Source organism: Choloepus didactylus, chromosome 7 (assembly GCF_015220235.1).
Source record: "Choloepus didactylus isolate mChoDid1 chromosome 7, mChoDid1.pri, whole genome shotgun sequence".
Classification (NCBI taxonomy): Eukaryota; Metazoa; Chordata; class Mammalia; order Pilosa; family Megalonychidae; genus Choloepus; species Choloepus didactylus.
In genome coordinates this window covers 133,086,460-133,101,626 of record NC_051313.1, presented here as the reverse complement: position 1 = coordinate 133,101,626, position 15,167 = coordinate 133,086,460, and positions in this window count along the sequence as shown.

The window sequence follows — 15,167 nt, the reverse complement described above, 5'->3', positions numbered from 1 at the left end:
AAGGAGCCCCAAGGATTGCCGGCCAGATACCATCAGAAAGCTACAGACCCTGGAGAAAGCACTGCCTGTGAAGATCTTGATTTTGACTTCTAACCTCCAAAACCATGAGACAAGGAATTCCTGTTGTTTAAGCCAACTGGTTTTGTGGCAGTTGTCATAGCAGCCCTGGCAAACTAAGACATTTCTATTTCCATCTCATCTTGAGCTTTGCCTTCTCCAAGAAACTTTTCCCGATCCTCCCAGAATGGTTTCCCCCAAACCCTGTGTGTATTACTTACCTTGTAGAATTTTTTCATTAATGCAGGTAAAACACTCAGAATACTAACTGGCGTATAGTAACCATGCCAGTGTAAGATATATAGCTACTCTAACATATACTGTATCATATTGTAAGAACCTATTTTTTTAAAATAACTATTTTTAGAGTTTTATGTTTACAGAAATATTGAGCAGAAAGTACAAAGAGTTCCCATATACACCTCCATCGCCCTATTATCATCATCTTGCATTAGTGTAGCACATTTGTTAAAATTGATAAAACCAATATCGATACGTTATTAGTAACCAAAGTTCATGGTTTATATTTGGACTTTATGTTATTTGGTTCTGTGGGTTTTCACACATGCATGGTGTCATGTATCCAGCATTACAGTATCACATAGAATAGTTTCATTGCCCTAAAAATCCCCAAATATTCATCTTTCCCTCCTTACCCTGATAACCACTTCCCCTGTGGTAACCACTGATTTTTTTACTGTCGTTACAGTTTTGCCTTTTCCAGAATGTCATATAATTGGAATCATATAGTATGTAGTCTTTTCAGACTGGCTTCTTTCACTTAGCAATATGCATTTAAGTGTCTTCTGTGTGTGTGTGGTGGTGGGGGCTTAATAGCTCATTTCTTTTATTGCTGCATAATAGTCCATTGTGTGGATGTATCACAGTTTATCTATTTACCTATTGAAGAGCATCCTAGTTGCTTCCAATCTGGGGCAATTATGAATAAAGTTGCTCTAAACATTCGTGTACAGGTTTTTGTGTGAGCGTCAGTTTTCAACTCCTCTGGGTAAATACCTAGGAGCACAATTCCTGGATCATATGGTAAGATTGTGTTTAGCTTTGTAAGAAACTGTCAAACTGTCTTCCAAAGTGGCTTACCCACCAATTTGCATTCCCACCAGCAGCAGTTCCTGTTGCTCCATATCCTCACCAGCATTTGGTGTTGTCAGTGTTTTGGATTTTAGCCATTCTATTAGGTGCATAGTGGTACCTCATTGTTGTTTCAATTTGCAATTCCCTAATGACATAGGGTGTTGAGCATCTTTTCATATGCTCATTTGCTATCTCTCCATTTTCTTTGGGAAGGTGTCTGTTCAGATCTTTTGCCCATTTTGGAATTGGGTTGTTGGTTTTCTTACTGTTGAGATTTAAGGTTTCTTGGTATATTTTGGATACAGATCTTTTATGAGCTATGTGTTTTGCAAGTAGTTTCTCCCAGTTTGTGGCCTGCATAAGTACCTATTTTTATTTCTTCTAAATACTGGGCTCCCTGAGGACTTGTTGGATACCTTTCACTTGCCAATTCAGATCCACTCTCTACCCTTTTCTTTCTGTTCCACTTCAGGAGGCTGATACATGGGCTATATCAGTGGGTTTCCTTCCCTCTGTGGCTTCCAGTTGGTTTGGAAGAGGCACTGGCAGGGTAAACAGAGTGAGTCAGGGTATTTATTCCTTGTTTCCTCCTTGCTAGGTTGCCATCGGCCAACTGTGTCTTTGACTGAAGGCAGTGTTGTCTCTACACAGCTCGATGGTACTTTCTCCTCCACTCCCCAGGATTCAGTAGCCATGTCCCCTGTCAGGCCTAGGAAGGGTAATGTATCCCCACCATTACTAGCCTCAGGAAAATACACTATCCCATGTGGTTTCCCATGCTCTCCTCAAATGACCCAATTCTAGTGTGCTATCAGCTTTCTGCTGGGATCCTTACTGGTATACGGGCAGAGAATGATGCTAATTTATTGGTGTAGCCTCACATCTAGCATAGTGTATTGCATGGAGTAGGTGCTCCATAATGGTTGCATGAATAAATGTCTCATCCTACTGCAGTTTAACAAGTCACACCCAACCATGTACTGAGATACCAGAAAGAGGCCATAATTAATGAACTAATGGAACTTAAGTTCAAGAGGAGATGGAAGGAGATGCTTCCAAAAGCAGAGATAAGGGTTAGTCTCAACAGAGAGACTCAACAATTGGGGGATGAGAGGATGGTCTGAATCCTCATGGTAAATTAAGGAGAAAGGAAGTTCATCTTTGGAATGTGAAGAAAGGTCAGAACAATTGATATGAGAAATGAGCTAGAAGATAGGGAAGAAAGAATGGTCAATTGGCAGAGAAAGGGAGTTGATGTTAGTAGTACTTTGCATTTGCATATGTTTATAGTATGTCAGGGCAGTGATTCTCTGACTTCTGTGCAGGAACTGAATCCAATAAACATTGATTAAGCACTACCACTTGCCAGGCCTCGTGCTAGGATCTGCTAATGAATGTGTTACGATTTCTGTGCTGGTTTATATATATTATGTCCCCCAGAAAAAACCATATTCTTTCATGCAGACTTGTGGGGACAGATTGATTAATCTTTTTGATTAGTGTGTGACCTCTTGATTGATGTTTCCGTGGAGATTTGACCCCGCCCATTCGGGATAGGTCTTGATTAGTTTACGAGAGTCCTTTAAAGGGTACTTGCTCAGAGAGCAGAGAGATGAAAATGCACCAGGATATGCTAAGCCAAGATCCCAATGCTTAGCTAAGAAATGCTGGCCCAGAGTTTGCTCCGGAGAAGCTAAGAGAGGACAAAATGCCCCAACAGGAGCTGAGAGAGACATTTTGGAGATGGCTGTTGAAAGCAGATGCTTAGAGATGTTTGAAGATACTAAGCTAAGGACACACAGGAGCTGAGAGAGGAGCTGAAACACAGCCGGGACAGATGCCAGCCACGTGCCTTCCCAGTTATCAGAGGTGTTCCAGATGCCATTGGCTGATGAAGGAACCCTCCTGTTGATGCCTTAGTTTGGACACTTTTATGGCCTTAGAACTGTAACTTTGTAACCAAATAAAACCCCCTTTATAAGAGCCTATCCATTTCTGGCATTTTGCATAATGGCAGAATTAGCAGACAAGAACGATTTTTGTTCTCAAAAAGTTCACAGTAGAATGGGGAAGACAAACACACAAATAGATCGTTTTGAAGCGGCATAGTACTATCTGAGCACTGTAGCAGTGGTGTGTGGGAGAGTCAACAGAAAACTAGACGGGTCTTCCAACCCTGCCTGGGGGAGAGATTGAGGGGAAAGTTGGGAAAGACTTCCTGAGGAGTTGACCTCTGAGAGATGTCCCGAAGGAGTCAGCCAGATGAAGGACAGCGTAGAGTTGGGATAAGTATAGTGAGAAGAGGAGAAGGTGAGAGAGCACAGGACCCATACACCCGTCACTAGGCCCAAGACCCAAACTGTGGCCTGCCTGGAAAAAGTTGTTGTTTCTTTTATCTTTATTTTTAATTACAAAAGATAACACCAAAACATGCCTATAAATAATTCAAACAAACCAAAAGAGGTTTTCCGAGTAAAAAGGGAAAGTCCGTCTTCACCCCATTTCCAATCCTCTGCTATTCCTCAGAGGTGAACACTGTTAATAGGTGGGCAGTTTTCCTAGATTTTTTTCCCATGTATGGTGGGATAATACTTTGGTATATTTATCAGCATGGTTGTGTCTTCAATATGTTATTTGCTTTTGTCCTTGATGGTTTTTAAAATATATATATATTTGTTATTGTTTAATTCTTTTAGTCATACCTTCCTCTCCCTCCCCCTCCCCGCCCCACTAATACACTCCATTAAAGCAGGGCCATGAGGCAGAGGCATTACAGAAGTCAAGACTACTCGTGGCCAAAGCTTTAGGTTCCAAAGAGCTGAGCTTTGGAGAAATAAAAGTATTCTCAGTTCCCTAATCTTGGTTTATGTATCAGAAGCAAAGCTCTGAAATAATTGAGGGCTTAAAGCATCTGGCATGAACGGAAGTTTGGAAATAGAATGGATGAAGAGCCCAACTTCCTGACCCAGAGTCTAGATAGAAGGTGGAGGGTTGGAAGGGACAGGACATGACAAGGAGTCTCTGGGGCTCAGAATGAGGGACAGGACTTGAAGCAATCACCTCAATAGGAGAGGAGGCTGCCAACCTCCCCCCTACTTAGCACTACTCATCTTCAGCACCAGAAAGCCACCAGGTGGGCCAAGGCAGTGTCCACAGAGGGTCCAACAGCCGTTGAAATAAGCAGAGCCAAGGAATACTTTAGCCCTCTGGTTGCCCTCTGCTGAAGACTTCCGTTAAATAGCAGCCAGCTAAATGGTCATCAGCTGCCCAGCAGACAGGATGCCCATTTATGTCCCAAGACCTTGCCTTTTTCAAAGGCCCAGGTCATTTATTTATAGGCTTCCAAGATGGAGAGTAAAGCCAGGATAAATAAGAAGGTCGTGGGTTTGATAATGCAAATCCCAGCATCCATACTGGTGGATCTAAGGAAAACCAGCTTGAGCTCTCTCCACCTCCTGGAGAGAGGGGTTCCACAAATACAGATTATTGCTTAACATTCACTGGATTATGTTATATAGACTTCCAAATGTTAACAGTTTTACCTTTCAGCACCTACAATCATAATATATAAATATTATGACTCATATATAATAAACATTTTTTGAATATGTGAACAATATTTGGGTGAAATTTCCATGCCAGAACATATCGATTTTGATTATTCTTTTTGTTGCCTGCATAGTATTCCATCATATAATATAATCTAAGTATTTCCCTACTAATAGATATTTAAGCAAGTGATTACTGAAGTTTAGATACAGAGTGCAACTGCTGAGTCAAAGTATATAGGTATTTTTATAGATACTGCCAAATTGCCCTCCAAAAAGGATGTACCAATTTATATTCCTAGCAAAAAGTAAATAATAATGATAGCCAATGTTGACTGGAAGCTAATTATACCCAAGGCACTTTCCCAAATGTTCTGCAGGGATTGATTTGTTTATTCCTTTCAGATGGGTATTTTTGTCTCCATTTTACATATTTAGAAACTGAAGCATAGAGATGTCAAACAACTCGACGGAAGTTGTGGATTACTAAGTTTGTTTCTTGAGTATGTATCCCTAGCCATGTCCCTTTCTAAGGGAGGGTATCTATTTCCCCACACCCTCACCAATAATAGGTATTATTGAACTTATGCATTTTTGTGAATCTTCCACAAGATAATGTGGGTGAACATACTATACAAACTCAGAAGCACGAATATGTCTAAAGGATAGATTAGAAAGCTAACTATGTGGCTACTTCTTCAAAAGATCCAGTTATTAATATTTTTGTTGCTAAACAAAAAGTTCTAAAGTTCTTGCTTACAGTATGAAAGTGTCAGTCAGAGATCTGAGTTGCAGAAAACAGAATCCACTCTAGCTAATTTTTCTTTCTTAATATAAGACACTTATTTTACATTTTCCACAAAGTTGATATTAGTGGTAACATACAGTATCTCTCCTTTTGTGTCTGGCTTGTTTCACTCAGCATTATGTCTTCCATGTTCATCCATGTTGTCAGATGTTTCATGACTTTGTTCCTTCTTACTGCTGTATAGTATGCCATCATGTGTATATGCCACATTTTGTTTATCTACTCATCTGATGAAGGACATTTAGGTTGTTTCCATCTCTTGGCAATTGTGTACATTGGTGTACAAATAGCTGTTTGTGTCACTGCTTTCAGATCCTCTGGGTAATTTCAACAGAAATGGATTTATCATTGCTATATAAGTTTATAGAATGTCAAGAGAACCAAAACCAAGTTTGGCGGCCACATGGCCAGGTACGATGCAGCCGGGAGAACACCCAGTTACACAAGGAGTCGAGTCTGTTCTGGGGTGGAGCTCTCAGCTGCTGACACCCCTGGAACCCAGACATCTTGCTGCCATTGCAGATGCCCCAGAAGGATCTCAGGCTCCACCCCAGGGTCACATCTCCCCCCGGACAGTTGGCTCATATCATGTACTCTTGTCTTCCACGTTTCTGGTGGAAGCTACTTGCAAAAGATTCTGAGAAATGTTTTGTTGTTGTTGTTGTTGTTTTCACTTTAGCTTCGTAGTCTCTAGGAATAATATAGCCTCTAGCATAATCCAGAAGGGTTTAGGATGGTTTCTATACAACCAGCAGATTCTGCTACAGACAATATAGACTTTTCTCCCTAAGGAGTCAATAAAAATTCTGTCCTCTGAAAACTAAAAAAAATATGTGATCAATGAGTATTTTTATTTTTCCTGAATTGGCCTTCTTGTAGTTTAGGGCAGGGTTGAGCCATGAGTGAGAATCAAGTGAGTGGCTCCAGCTCTGGGGAAAAGAAAGTGCAGACCTGGAAACCAGTAGGTTTTACATTTCCCAAACCAAGAGAGTCGATCATCTGTTAATATAGATATAACAGTGGAGGACATCACTGTCCACCCAGCATTGACCTGCATGTCCCTGAGAAGAGCACCACGACTACACTACCATCCACATGGCTATGCTAGGATCTGCCCCATTCATTTGTGCTTTTTATAATTCTTGCGCAACTTCATCATCTCTTGGTCCAAATGTGACTGACCTATGAGTGGGCACCTGACCAAAACTAGGACAAAGAGCACCTCACCAGTAGTTTTGAATTTGTGACTCAGAGGTGGAACCTATAAGATATAAAATTAAAGAGCTGTTGTTAGCCCTGTTTCCTGCCATGTAGAGGAAGCTGGTCTGCAGTGAAGGAGAAACGAAGTCAACTCAACTGAGAGAGAGGGTTCCCATAGTGTTTGAGTTTCTGGTTCAAGTTGTACCTGAGACCCAGCTGCATTGCAGCCATTCTTGTGACTTACCATATCTGGTCAAGCTTGAAGATGCCCCACAATTTTATTTGTTTTATATTTTGCAATTAAGCTGTGATGTGCCATCAATTGTTCGACACATTCTATTTGAGAGATATTGAAATTCTTTAAATGTGCATTTTAGATTCAATGAAATAGGGTAACTATTCAACTCCTCTTTGGAATCTGAGCTAATTAAAGTTGGCTTACTATGACTTACAATCAGATGAATCAGGAATATATTATGGACTTACATACGTAAATATGATACCGAGAAAAGTCCTGACCTGGACATAGGATAATGTGAAAAGGACAAGGCAGAAAGCACTACTTAAAGGAAAAAATTATTTCACACAAGAATTATAAAGAGCATAAATTAACCTGAAAGCAATGGTGACTGCCAGTGTCCTCAGGTGCTCAGCTGAGAGGCACTATATGATCCATCTTGAGGTGAACTAATGACAGTAATGAAAACTTCAAGTCAATTAAAGTCCTATGATTATCAAACATAAATGCAATTTTAAATATTGTTTAATAAACATTAGAATCTTCTCAAAATAGGAAAATCATCAGACTCAATCATCCTGATATAAATTGTATTATAACAACTCATGATGAAGAAATGCTTCAAACTAAAGAAAGCTTTGAAACTCTACAAGTTTGCAGACCTTTCTTTGGTAGCAAAATGGTTTGGAAACTAAGATTTACCTGTCTCAGTGTTGGTGAAAGGCTCTGTCTGAAAGACTATGGAGGCTTACAAATTGGCTGAGGTGGTGGTTCTCCTGAAAAGAATTTTTGTAGCTAAATGAGAATTCATTTTTACAGATGTGATGGTCCCGTAGCCCACTTTTACTTTAAATTTGGCTTGTGGTCTCACTTCTGCCGTAGTGTGAGCTATGAACTCACACAGCCTGCCAGATGGCAGTGGGAAGCCCATTAGTTATGCATCACACATCCTGATCAAAACTGAAAGAAATTATGCTCAGATTGAGGAGAGATGCCTGAGAGTAAGGCAATGATTAGAATTTTCTGTTTTTCTACAGAAAATTTAACATAATCATTGTCCATAAATAAACTCATTCTTCTGATCCAAGGACCCTAGTCTAGGATAACTTCCAGAGAAACTCCTTATCAGGCCATGGTTTGGGTCAGAGTGCATGTTTCCATGATACCCATTAGAAAATGCCACAGAGCCGACGATGCCCTTTCAAAGTTGTCTAGAAAAGTCAATATAGTAAATGCTGTGCCTTTCAGAAGAGGTGCATTCTTTAATAGGTACTGGGGAGGAGAAAGAGGAATTCAGTTACAAGGGAAGTTTGTTAGAATCTTTTCAAGAGAACTGGCTTGAAAATAAATGGGAAATGCAGTATATGAATACTGCTGATGAGGAAGATTCTAAATAGTACTTTCAAAGGGGCCGAGGGGCCCAAAGTGTGGAAAATAACATTAACCGATTGTAGTTTATAATCTTTCAAATAAAACATAAGACTGTGTTTATTGCTCAACAAAATCATGAGATGCATTGTCATCTATTTTCCTCTAAATAGGAGACATTTAGGTAAGGGCTTGTTGTAATGCATTCTCCTAAGAAAAGATCTTTCTTTTTGTTGCTTAAGGGGAGCCAATCACTGTAAAATGCCCATGGCAGCCAGTTCTAGCTCTGCTTCAAATTGTCTATTTGACAAAGGGCAAATGATTAAATATTTCTGGTCCTCAGTTTCCCCCTGTGTAAAATAAGAATGAAAATGCCTGTCTTTCCCCACCCACTGGGATGCTGGGAAGGAAAGAAAGTCAGACAGAGCCATTCAAAGGGGGCAGTGAAGAAATAAATCTTTCTGCTCTATCCCTAAATTTTCTGAGACAGTTAGACTAAGAAGCATTTATTAAAACTCCAAGAGTTAATCTGTAATGCAAAATCGGCTCTGAGGAAATCTTAGAAGATCCCAAACATGCGACTGCAGTATTAGATGGAGGGAAAATAGTGCTGGGGTCTACTGTAAGTTGCCCTCCAGTATTGAGGGACATGACCTGAAACCTCCCTCCCCTCCTGGAGCCCCCTGCTCAGAGGAACGGCCCTGGAACTGCGATTTCCAAGCCTAGCTCTGTGTCAGAACCACCTGGGAAGCTTCCTAAGAAGACCAATCCCTTGGGGTCTCTCCCTAGACCCAGTGACTTGGAGTTTCAGGAATGGGGAGGGTGTAACCAGGAGAGCTGATTAAATGCAGGCACTGGACTTCGCATTTGAGCTCCCATCAGTGTCCTTTTATTTATATTCAGCCAGAGTTTGAAGAGAGAATTCAATGGCTAAAACAAAACAATTTCAATTTTGGAAATCCATAGGTCTAGTGGGTTTCTTTATAGGCAGGAGATTATTTCTCAGTTTTCATTCATTCACTCATTCATTCAATCAGCAGCTGTTTATTGCATGCTTGCTGTGACACTAGAGTCTCAGGAGTGAACAGGAAGGACAAAGTCTCCGCTCCTATGAAGCTGTCACCAACAGAAATTGGACATCCAGGCTCTCAGCTTCTTTTAGGGTTTATTCTTGAATTGAACCAGATGTTCTTCCCACGATTCCACACATTCCTTCTTACCCCACTCCCTTTCTACCACCCTTTCTTACCTCCAGAAAATCATTTCTATTTATTTGCAAGCACAGATTTTAACACTTGTTTATCCAAAGTATATTAGTTCCTGTGTATTTCTGCCGTTGGGTCTGAACCAGTCAGTACAGTGAAACAGGGACGTCTGTGTACCATGTGTTGATTTCCCTATTCTATTATCTTCTGCTTTATATTCAATATGACACATAGGAAATATGACTTAGAGCAGTATGTTTACATGCACATTCCTTAGGTAGATATGATTTGAGAGGCCGAGTATTTAGACATTCCTGAAAATATAAAACAGTGTCCTTGTTCTCCAGAAAGGTATCAAACCTTTGAGAGGGAAGAACCAATAAAGGTAGCAGGACCTACCCCTTCTTTTTAGCAATCTAAGAACAGAAGGAAGGATTTTCAAAGGTGATGGGCAAATTCTCTCCTCTTGAAGTTGAAAACCAAATGAATGACCACATCATGAGGAACAGCTTTGACACTAGGTTTTACCTCTTTTTTTTTTTTTCCTGGTGCCATGAAAGAACAGAACCAGTGAGTATCTAGAGGCATAAACCTTTGACTATTCCTGATGGCTATCTCACCAGCTTTGGGCAGGATGAAAATAAGGTCAACTGCAGGCAAAACCAAATAAAGGGAAGGATGGCCCTCTGAGCTTCCTTTTCACCTTTGTCCCTTCTGCTCCCCTTTCAGCTCTGCTTTTTCTGGGTCATCCCCACCCATCTTTACACTCCTAGGACTGCTGCCTCAGGCCCCACTGTGTGCCCCTCTCCTACCTAGGAGTGAGGATGCAGCATTCGCCAACACTTTCTCCCCCCGTTCATCAATAGGGTGGATTCAACTGTTCTAAATGGCAAATGGACCTTCCTTCCTCCTCCCTACTCCAGGAAGTCACTTCGGAAGCTGGCTGGTCAGAGGGAGAAGATGGCTTTCCCAGATACCAAAGGCCCACTCTCCAAGTAGTGTCTACTGGTCTCTCCAACAACTCTCCAAGCTCTTGTTATTGTGCTTTCTCTGCTGTCAGATTCTAGCCTCTCAGATCTAGACTCTTTGATATTGCTGGTAAAATTTAGCAGATCTGACAAGTTGTCTAACAAGTTATCTATTTAGCAGATCTGACAAGTTATCTGTCAAAAAGAAAAGAGCTGTGGAGAACGTAAACACATAGCTTCTGACTCTCAGGGGTCATGTATGAATTATTATAACCTCTAAATACAATGTCTTCAACTTTAATATCTAACCCAAAAGAGTGGCTGAAAGGTAAGGAAGTTTAGGCCAGGGTAGGAAAGGTGGGAGAGATATCCAAACTGGAGGGACCTTCACCTCATACTCCTAAATATTGGTCATCCCCAGTACAAAGCTAGTTCAAAAGGAAAAATTCATTCACTCCATTACAAACCACCTCTGCAAGGAGAGAAACTAGATTTTCATATATACTTCGATAGCATTCATGCTTTATAAATTTTCTGCCATAGTTGAAGTTGAAAAGGTTTTCATATAACCCCAATGCTTGAACATTTGCCTACACTTCTATGATAAAGTAACCTCAGAATTTAAACTTCTTATAACAAAATGTTGGGGAATATAATCTTAGAGATCAGATATCTACTATTTGCTCTTAAACCAAGGACATGTTACTTCTTCGAACTCTTAAACTATCACTGAATAATTGAAAGATAGAAATCATAATATTTCTGGCTTTTTCAAGACCTTTTGTTTTGTTTTGAACAACTTGAGATATGAACAGAAAATGTTATCCTGACCAAAAGAATGTGATCATTTTTTAATTTTTTCTGTTGAAGTTGACAAAGACATTTACCTGGGATCTGCCGTTTTATTTGAGGATAATTTGGAAACCACATCTTGATCTCTGAAGAAGCTAGGTACTCAGTTTAAACCAGGGTTCCACTCTCAGAGCTTGTCCTCTACAAGCCACTGGGCTCCCATTTAGGGTGGTGGAAGCGGAGGAAGGAACATTCAATCAGAAGTAAGAACACCTGAGTTAGGAATCCAGTTCTGCCATCTAGTAGGAGCATGATTTTGGACTAGACATTTAATATCTGTAACCCCTTGTGCTGCAGAACATAAAAACACCCACATTTTACAGTAAATTAAAATACCTATGTATTACAGAAGGTAGCCTAGTTGTTTACTGTGAGCCTTTTGTTTGAATTTTTTTACAAACAGGAATGTATTCATCCATTATTTATAAAATCCAAATTTTACAAGTAATTGTAAATTACACAAAGTAAGATATTATTACATTTAATTAATGGTGCCCAATATCTTAAAAGTGTTCATGTTCCTTGGCCCTGGCAGCGAGGAACTGAAAATGCCTACTTGACCAAAAGGAAGGAAAAGAAAAAGAAAGGTAACAAGCTGAGGTCACAGTGGTTGAGAGATCCCAAATAGAGTCGAGAAGCTATCCTGGAGGTTTCTCTTATGCAGGCTCCAGCTAGACTTCCCAACTGGCCACAGCATGCCATGCCCTTACCAAAAGTAGTTCCCCAATACCTACGTCCCTACCTGAGATTCTATAAAAGATGCACTCACTAAATTTTATCTTACAGAAACTTAAATCCACCAGAGTATTCCTATACCAAACTAGTCCTAAAACCCAGAGGCAACAGCCTCTTTAAGATCAACTATCAGATGTGGCCCCCTTTGCCATACTGTCAACACCCCCTTTCAATATGAACAAGTTAGGGTGCTCACTGCCTAGACACACCTGAAGAGAGAGAAAGAGATTAAATGGGAGGAAGGAGTAACAACAAAAAAGATAAGATTTAACAAAGCTCTATGAATACTGAAACTTTATATAATTATATATATATTTTTTTGGATGCTGGGGTGTTGGAAAGGCTGGACGGAGGTAAATGACGTAGTGGAACTGTGGCCTATGGTATCCTTTGGGATTTGCTCTGTAGCTGCTCATTGAATTGGCCTTGAAGATCTTCACCTTTCTGTATATACCTTGTATTGCATAATAGGGAAGGGACTGAGACTGTGGAACTGTAACCCATAAAAATTTTGAAATTACCTGTATGACTGCTTTTTGAGCTGTACATCAAGAGACGGCACCTTTCTATATGTATTTTATATTTTACAATTATGAAAATGGCTGAAGTTGTGGAACTGTGACCCATGACATTCTTTGAAATTTGCTCTCTAACTACTTGTGAAATCTTGCTTTGAAAGTTATCATTGTTATGTATATATGTTAAGTTCACAATAAAAAAAGTTGTTCATGATCCTTCCAAAGTACCAACTATCCATCTTAGATTTCACTACAAATAAATGGCTTTTGAGGCAATTGTCTGTATCACTCCACAGTTCCGTAGTCCACCGTGTTCTTTTCTGCATCTTGCCTTTCCTCATTTGCTCTTCTTTCATTTTTTTCTGTGTCATTCCTCTTAGAGCTTCTTCTCCACCCAAGGGCATTGCTAATAGCACACGGGATTAAAAGAAGTTGCTGACTCCTAACATAAAATGGATAACATTTAGTAGCATTTGTGGGTGTCCTGCCTTACACTCACCACCATGCCTGGACTGCCTTTGATTTCAGAGTTGCCTGGTGGATAATTTCATGAACCCTGATAATATTGTACCCCAGGTAAATGGCCAGAATCACTCCGTTGTTCTGCCTGGGGTTTTCTCCAAAGCTGAGAAAGTCTACCCAGCTGGCTGCACACGCAGACCCAAGTTACGGGAATAACTGCCCAAGGGTTAGCTCTTAACCAGTGAGGGGTCAGAGTTGCTGGATGGATGGCAAAGCATTCACCAAGTCCTCTAGCTCCTTATGATGTTTGCCTACCTTTAAAAATACTCCCATCACAGGCAAACTATGTCCTCCACTGCTGCATCCTCAAAGCTTTCAAATTTCATGGCACTGGAATACACTCTGTATCTGGTTTGTTATTTGATGAATGCTCCAGGCTTTCTTCCTTTGGAGGGACAATTGAGATGTTTTACCCAAAGGGTCTCTAGCAAGACTGAGCCCCAGTTACCCCTACTAGTAATCAGCTCAATAACAAATCTCCTTTATGGGTTTTTCTTCTGTCACTCTCACTGTTCCCTCATCCCTATTTTCTGAAATATTCCGAATAAATCACCTGCCCCCAGGTACTCATCTCAGTTTCTGGAACCCAAAATAAGACAACATCTGATATCTGGCTCCATACGGCTTTAGGCAGGAATCATTCCATTTGAAGTAACAGAAACCCAATTTATGCTACCTACTGCAAAAAGAGCGTACTTATTGATGCTGTGCCAGTTTGAATATATTGTGTCCCCCAAATGCCATTATCTTTGATGTTATCTTGTGTGGGCAGACGTTATTAGTGTTGATTAGATTGTAATTCTTTGAGTGTTTCTGTGGAGATGGGCCCCACCCAACTGTGGGTGATGACTCTAATTGGATAATTTCCATGGAGTGTTGGTCCGCCCATTGGGTGGGCCTTGATCAGTGGAGCCATATAAATGAGCTGATGGGCAGAGAGAACTCAGTGTAGCTGCAGCTGTGAGTGATGTTTTGAAGAGGAGCTACAGCCAAGAGGGACACTTTGAAGAAAACACAGGAGCTGCAGATGAGAGACAGTTTGAAGACAGCCGTTGAAAGCAGACTCTTGCTCCAGAGAAGCTGAGAGAGGACAAATATCCCAAGTGCAACTAAGAGTGACATTTTTGAGGATCTGCAGCCTAGAGAGGAACGTCCTGGGAGAAAGCCATTTTGAAACCAGAACTTTGGAGCAGACACCAGCCACATGCCTTCCCAGCTAACAGAGGTTTTCCAGACACTATTGGCCATCCTCCAGTGAGGGTACCCAACTGCTGATGTGTTATTTTGGACACTTTATGGCCTTAACACTGTGTAACCAAATAAACCCCCTTTTATGAAAGCCAGTCCATCTCTGGTGTTCTGCATTCTGGCAGCATTAGCCAACTAGAACAGATGCATACAATAAGTTCACAATTAAAAAAAAAGTTCATGATCCTTCCAAAGTACCTACCATCCATCTTAGATTTCACTACAAATAAATGGCTTTTGAGGCAGTTGTCTGTATCACTCCCACAGTTTCGTAGTTTAGAAGGAGGCCAGCTTCAAGTATATGTGGATCTAGGGTCTCTAGTTATGGTATTAAGATTCGGATTCACTTCCCTCTCTCCCGTTTTCCTCTGTTTGACTTCACTCTCAGGAAGGCTCTATTCCAGTGTGTGGCTCCTAGATAATTTAGGTTTTTTATCCTCCCAGCTTCGAATTTAGCAGAAAGAGTTTTTCTTTTCCAAAAGACATGGGGAAAAAAATACTGAATCAGGTTACATTGGCTTGCTTAGAACACGTGCCCATCCTTGAGAACAAAGTACTAAAGCCAAGGCATAGAAGAGATGTACTGACCAGGCCTAGATCACAATTCCACTGTTGGAGAGGGGACTTAGAAGGGACTTAGCCTCAACTAAATCATGTGGGATAGGGATGGTTCCTGACAGTGGAGATTAGGGCCAACCAGGCAAAACAGCAGATTCATTTATTTATTTATGAAGACCACACACATATAAATCCACATACATCCATCTATCCAAAAAATGTTTACTAAGCGTCTTCTATGTGCTAA